This window comes from Parus major, chromosome 9 (genome assembly GCF_001522545.3).
Source record: "Parus major isolate Abel chromosome 9, Parus_major1.1, whole genome shotgun sequence".
Classification (NCBI taxonomy): domain Eukaryota; kingdom Metazoa; phylum Chordata; class Aves; order Passeriformes; family Paridae; genus Parus; species Parus major.
This window is the reverse complement of record NC_031778.1, coordinates 2,830,741-2,837,240: the sequence shown is the minus strand read 5'-3', so window position 1 is coordinate 2,837,240 and position 6,500 is coordinate 2,830,741. Positions and strand designations below refer to the sequence as shown.

The following is a 6,500-nucleotide window of genomic DNA, read 5'->3' as shown; positions in this document are numbered from 1 at the left end:
TCTCCCTAGAGCTGCACTTAGTAAAGGACTGTAGTTAAGCTTATACCAATTAGATACCCGATAATCCACAAAGATGGGAAAAGATTTCCGCCTCTTTGGTTTAGTTACTCTCTTGAGCAAATTGCCAAAGATGTTTATATCAAAGGGATTTGTCCAAACACACTTTGTATCAGTTCTTCACCCCCTGGTTCTATGTTTCAATGACATTATGCAAAATGAGCTGTCCTTTCTCATTTCCTTTTAATTGATTAGAATTAAACCAAAATGATTTCTGATTGCTTATCAGAAACTTCTATTTATTGACAGCATCTGTAAAACTCTGTTTACTGAAATCTCTTGAATTGACTTAGTACAAGGGACTTCTGCAATGCCTGATTATGAAAATCCCCGCTTTGTGTTCAGTAGTGTGGCCAGGTACATCAGGTTTTCTTCCTGAAGCAAACTCAGCCAGTCACTAAACAGCCTCTCCCAAAAACAAACCCAAGCTTCCGCTGACTTCAGTGGCAGCAACGAGCAGTTCAAAACAGCTCAAGTGTGAACTAAAGCCGGAAAATTAATTGACACAGAGGAGTAATGGGAAACTCAATCTGAAAATGAAGTGTTTTTAATTAAGAGACACTCTCCAGAATTATACAGAAAGACACTCTTTCCCATTTAAAATTTGTCTCTTCCTTCCTCAACAAGTACAAATCACCGGTCTATAATTAGTACTGTTAGTGGTAGGAATGGCTGAGTGTCTGGCTGGAGTTAAGCCTGTCCCTGTGACAGGGAGGGCAGTTGGTGTGCTGGAACAGATTCTAGCTAGTTTGACACTTAGCATCCAATTTCTTACAAATGTTTCTGTTATAATCTGTTTATGTGATCATATTTGTTAAAAATGAGAACAAAGTCAGGAAGATGGGGGCCTTGATTCCCAGTAGCTGAGAGCAGCAGTGTGACTCCCTTGCACGGTGATTGTCAGTTTACCTGTGAACGAGACCAGCACCAATCCCATGCCAAAACCTAATCCAACATTTTACATACTGATTCTTTAATGAAAATTGCATAAATGCTCACTGGTGGGGAAGTCAGTAGCCAGATGTTGTCTCTCTGCCCTTATTCAGTGTTTAAAGGGAGGTATGTCTCTGACTTTGTTTCTGTAAGACATTAGTAACACTGCACTCTGCAGCACATCATAAATGCGATGGAGAACAGTAAACTGACTCTGGTCAGCAAATGCAGAGTTGAAATCAATACAAGGAGAGTGAAAGAAATTGGCCAGGAGACAAGACACCCGTTTGATGCCTGTATTAGGATTCAGCTCTTGGGGTGGGGGAGCCCAAGGGGTTGCTTGCACCATGGCCGTTCCGACACTGGCAGCTCCAAGGAGGAGGCACAATTCAGCTTTGCAGCACACACTACAGAGCTGGGGCTTCCATCCTCCTGAGAGTAGCAAGGAGGATAGGCTGTTCTGGCTCATTGTATAGGGTCCTTTCCAGTCCCCTTGAGGTCATGGTGATGCAGGAAGATGGTTTCTAAGCAGGCTTAGGTGATGCAGGGAGATGATCTTTCATCATAGCTTGCTAGAATATGTTTCCTTGTCATTTTATTCCTCTGTTAGCTCGTTGTTTTGGTGTCCTGCATGCCTTAGTTTGCATATTACTCGGTTGCACAGCTTCCTGGGAGTTTCTTTGTTCTAGTGTGGCACAGCATCCCTGGGAGTTGCCGCGTTTCGTGGCATACCTTTCTAATGGGTTGCTTTTGTTAGTTTGATTTAGCCCCCATGGGAGCAGCTCTGTTACACAGTAGCAGGGAAGTAAGCGAAAGGGTACTGGAATGTCTCCTAAGAACCTTTAAAACACTTCAGAAACTGTTAAGTAATTAACATTACTAATAACCATCGGAGTAAACAAGGGGTACAAGGTTTACAAATGGGATAAGAACATTAACTGTACATAACTAAACACAGTATTTTAACCGGGGTGGATTTCTTGAGAGCTTTTACTCATGACAGAGGGTGCATTAAGAACCAGTGGCGAGGCAAGGGTTGGAACACAGTGTGGTACAGGCCCAGCACCATGTCATAGGCCTGGATGCTCAGGTGTCTCGAGGAATTTGGGTGTCTCAAGAACATCTGCTAAATACGGGCACATTCAATCCAGAAAGGAGTGCGCCTCAGGTATCAAAAGCTGTGGAAATATTTCCTGCTGTCTCATTGCCCTTAAAACATCTTTCTAATGCCCTGTCCATGCCATACCTGGACATGGGAATGTACTTTCTCACCAAGGAATCAGACTGAGCAGCCCACAGGCAGGAGACAAACTCAGGGGGCTTTCTGAGAGACTGACAAATTGAACTGGCTCACTGAGAGGCCAAGGAAATAGCACAATGGGAAAAGGAACAGTCAAGAAGACCACACAACCATGAGTACTTGGTGGCAGTGATGCCAACCCCCTGAAAGAGAAGATGAAAGAGAAATGTTAGATCAGCTCAGAAATACTGTGAAAGCTGTCTTTGGCATAAATGTCTGGATGGTTTTGAATGGAGAAGGCCAACCTGTTTCAGTCTCTTTCTTTCAGGGCAGAAGAGGATGTACAAGTCCAACACAGTAGGCAGGAACGAGGATGCACTTTCCTGCTTGGCATCTCTTATTAGCTCTCTTATGCTAATTTAATGACATGTGAATTTCATTTTAAGTGCCTAACTCTGTAATTTGATGTTCCTCTTGGTCTTGGATCCTTGCTCCAGCTCAAAATATGTTCTTTGATCCTGTTTTGGTTTGGCTTTTGTGCTCCCACAGCTGTGATGTAATCCAACCAAAAACTTCTTTCATGGGATATTTTCAGCCGAATTGGTTTCCCAATCTGACTAACAGTACAGTTGCATAATCAGACTTTTAACTCAGTGGAGGTGGTAGGACTGTTCCTTTTGGTGGATGTGTAAGGACTTGGATGACCTTAGGCAGACTGTGAAATCATAAACTATCACTCTCTGAGTTATGCAGAAAGCTTTAAACCCCTTTTCAGCACTGTGAATTCAATTTCAAGCTCTCTTCATTCAGCCTTCTGTAAGGCTGACTGCAGAAAAGGAGTTGTTAATACACACTAAACAGCAGGATCTCAGACCTGGAGTGCTCTGAGATGTTTTCCTCTGAGATCATGCTCATGGGCTTGGGGATAAGCACATGGAGGTACAGTGGGGAAATACACCCCTTCCATTTGTATCCTTCTAAAAGAACAAGGCTCCTTCATGTGTCACTTTTTAAGATATTTGGAACATAAAATTACGCTGCATTTGCCAGCAGAAACTGAATTTAATAAGAATAGTTAGAAAACAATAAGAATAGGGACAGAATGAAAAACTACATTCACCAGAAGTTTTTAGTGAAGGTTTTCTGTCTGGCAACAAGCAGAAACTTGTGCAAAAGACTTTTGAACTGCAGCACATCTCAGGAATTTGCTGCTTGAGTTTATGTTCTTTATTGTGTTTTTTACATTCCTTTACATTTTTATCAAAGCATTTTCAAAACTGTATGATATTGCTGTCTATTTGTTACAGTTTGTTCCTACTCTCTCAATGCTTTTAGAAAAACCTGTCCATATATTTACCGGTAATGAGGAAAGTGGGTTTTTTCCTTTCCTCCTCCTTTGTCTGTACAGAGAATGAGTGACGACTTTTGCTCATTAGCAAAAAAAGCCTTTCCGGATCTTTGCAAGAATCAATGACTGTCAGCGTCACTGTAAATGGTGAGTAATTAGACCTAGGAAATGAAGAATTAGACGTGGGCTCCAGCTGTAAATAATTGATTTTTATTTTATTTTTTTTTAAACTTTTTGATTTTTAAAAAATACTATACAGTTCCAACAGTGCTATGGAGTATCTTGGAACAGGCAACTTCTACAAGTGGATAGGGAAGCAGAGTTATTCAAAAAGAGAAGCCTTATTTCCTTAGTGAATCCAAGCAAGCCATCCTCAGGTAGTTTTTCAGGGGGTCTCAAATTATTATTTTTCCACCTTGAAAGGCTTGATTTTTCCCCTTTAAAAATATCCTGTCAATACATCACTGATTATCAGAACTGACCGAATTGCTTCAGTTAAGAAAAAATTCTACTTTTTATGTATACTGGGAAAAGGTTTGGCATTTGCGTCTGTGGCTAAAAATCTACTGTAAGTGTGAGAAGCAGCGGGATTCCATAGGAAAGCCCCAGAGAGCAGCATTTTCCTGGCGGGACCGCACGAGGGAGCCGGGCAGCGCTCCAAGCTGTGCCCCAGCTCACCCGGGCACAGCCGCCTTGGGGCAGTGCCAGTGGGGCACCTGGTGTGTTTATGGAGTGATTTGTTCTCGCCATGCTCCAAGAGTTACAACTGAACACACACAGAAAATAAAGCTGGTGAAAAAAAAACCAACCCCACAACCATTTTAATGCTTTTCTTACAAGCTTTGTGTTCCTTAGAACCTTTTGTGTGCGTGCATATATGTATTTTACTCCTGCTGCTATAAAAACTCTCATGTTATAGCTACTTACCAGGCAGCATGACTTTGAAAGCAAACATGTAGAACCTGTAAAATTTTGCAATAACTTTATTTTGCTTTGTTCCTTAGTACATGAGCCATTGAGTCAATAGCAATATTCACTCCTTTAGAATCCTGTGCTCTTGTTACTTCAAATTGGAAGTGTCTGGAATAATTTGTATCTACACATGTGATTTCTCCTGTGCCAGTTTTCTGGAAGTCACAGAATTTGGACTGAATTTGGTCAGGGTGCATAATCACATTTTCAGTAACACAGTTTACCATGATTTTTGGTACATTAAATATAAAGCTGTAACTACTAAAAGGTGGTATGAATAGAACTTAAAAATTATTCCCATAAGCTTGGCTGAAACAACCAATTAGTATCCCTGTAAAATAAGCAGAACTCAAGTAATGCCTCTGGTAGTTACCAGGGTGGGAAAGGTACCGTCTATTTGTGGTCTTGGTGGTTACTCTTCTGCCAGGACTGGCATGCCCTGCTGCAGTAGGGAATGTGAAGTCAGGAAACTCATTTAGCTCTAACACACTGCCATGGTTTGCCATCCTTCTCATATTTGTAATCAGATGGGGTGGGGGACAGTGTGGATCTCAAGATCTTGCTTTGGTTCAAGTGCCTTAGTTTGGGTCTGTGGGAAGAGACCACAGCCCTTAGCACAGAGACAGGGACAGATATTTTTGACACATAACATGAAAAATAGCATCCCATGGAAACAAAGAATATTATTCTACATCCCTTTAACCCTAAAGCAGAGAACTTAAAAAAAGATGATGAAATTCTGGATGCAAAGACCTACCAACAACGAGTTGACCAAACTACACAAAGACTACCTAATTAGGATTAATCTTAAAATTAGACTCCGCAGAGGAGTGCATACTAAGAATGGTACTCTGGTAAGCTGACTTGTGTATTGCAACAAATCCAGTTGCAGAATCTGGTCCTAATGCTTCCGCTGCCCACCCCCTCTCCTCTCCACAAGTTAAATACGCCACAGTCCTTCACTCACAGGCTGTTTCTGTAACAGTCAGAGCATAAATATCTGTGTACCTAATGGACTTATCCTTAACACCGCAGTGAGGGAGGGAAGTGGCATTAACCTCATTTTGCAGATAAACAGTGATGGCTCTGTCCTGTGTTTCAACCTATGGAGCAACTACATGCATGCAGCGAGTGAAAAATGCTGTCAGCCTGACAGTGGCATTGGCACACTCTGCTCCTTCTTTGCAAAGCCAAGTACCATAGTGGAGATAGAGGAAGCTCAGAATGTGGATAAAGTAACATTAATTTCTCAGCTGACTGCTCTGCTTAGCCCTGGGAGATGTGGAGAGCGGAGCAGAGCCAAAGGTGGTTTAGCCATGGGTTATTGGGTTATCCCACTGAACTGCAGCAACTCAAAGCTCAGGTTCTCTCACCAGCGTAGGATGGATATGCAGGGGCCTGAGCGAAAACCTGTGTGACCGATGTATGAAAATTCATTTAATTCTTTGTTACTGGAAGATGGAAAATGTCAGTGGTCTCTGAATGTTTTGCTTGAACAGAAAACTATTTTTTTAATAAATATGAAAAGCTTCTTTAAACAGTCGGAATGGAAAGCAATCTTATGTTAACACGTTACCGTATGCGGAACTACTGTTCCCGAGAACAGTACAGACGTTTAAGAACTCGGAAATTCTCCGTTTGATCATTGTTGTAGTTATTCAGACTGATGCTGCAGCCCTGCGCTCTCCTGCGCTGCCCATTGCTTTGTGATCCGGCGTCCCCAGCACAATACGTGGGGACAGTTTCGAAACTTCAGGGCGTGCACCGAGCGCGGGCGGCAGCACCAGGAAACGGGATACGGGCGCTACTGCCTTATGTAAGCGAACCGAGCGGCGGCAGGGTGACCCCGGAGGGCTGCGGTGCCGCCTGCGCGGGCCCGGGCTCAGCCCGGAGCGCGGGGCTCTCCCGCCGCCCTCACGCCGGGCCGAGCGGTGCTGAGGGGCCCGGCCC

The 6,500-nt window shown here is 43.0% G+C and overlaps 1 long non-coding RNA gene across 1 annotated transcript; it reads right to left on the bottom strand.

The window, feature by feature from the left end:
• Positions 1–3,766: 3,766 nt before the first annotated feature.
• LOC117244887 lies at positions 3,767–6,483 on the bottom strand. Its single transcript, XR_004498786.1, has 2 exons — positions 6,127–6,483; positions 3,767–5,139 (listed from the first exon to the last, which is right to left on the bottom strand). It is a non-coding gene; the product is annotated as an uncharacterized LOC117244887 (long non-coding RNA).
• Positions 6,484–6,500: the final 17 nt, after the last annotated feature.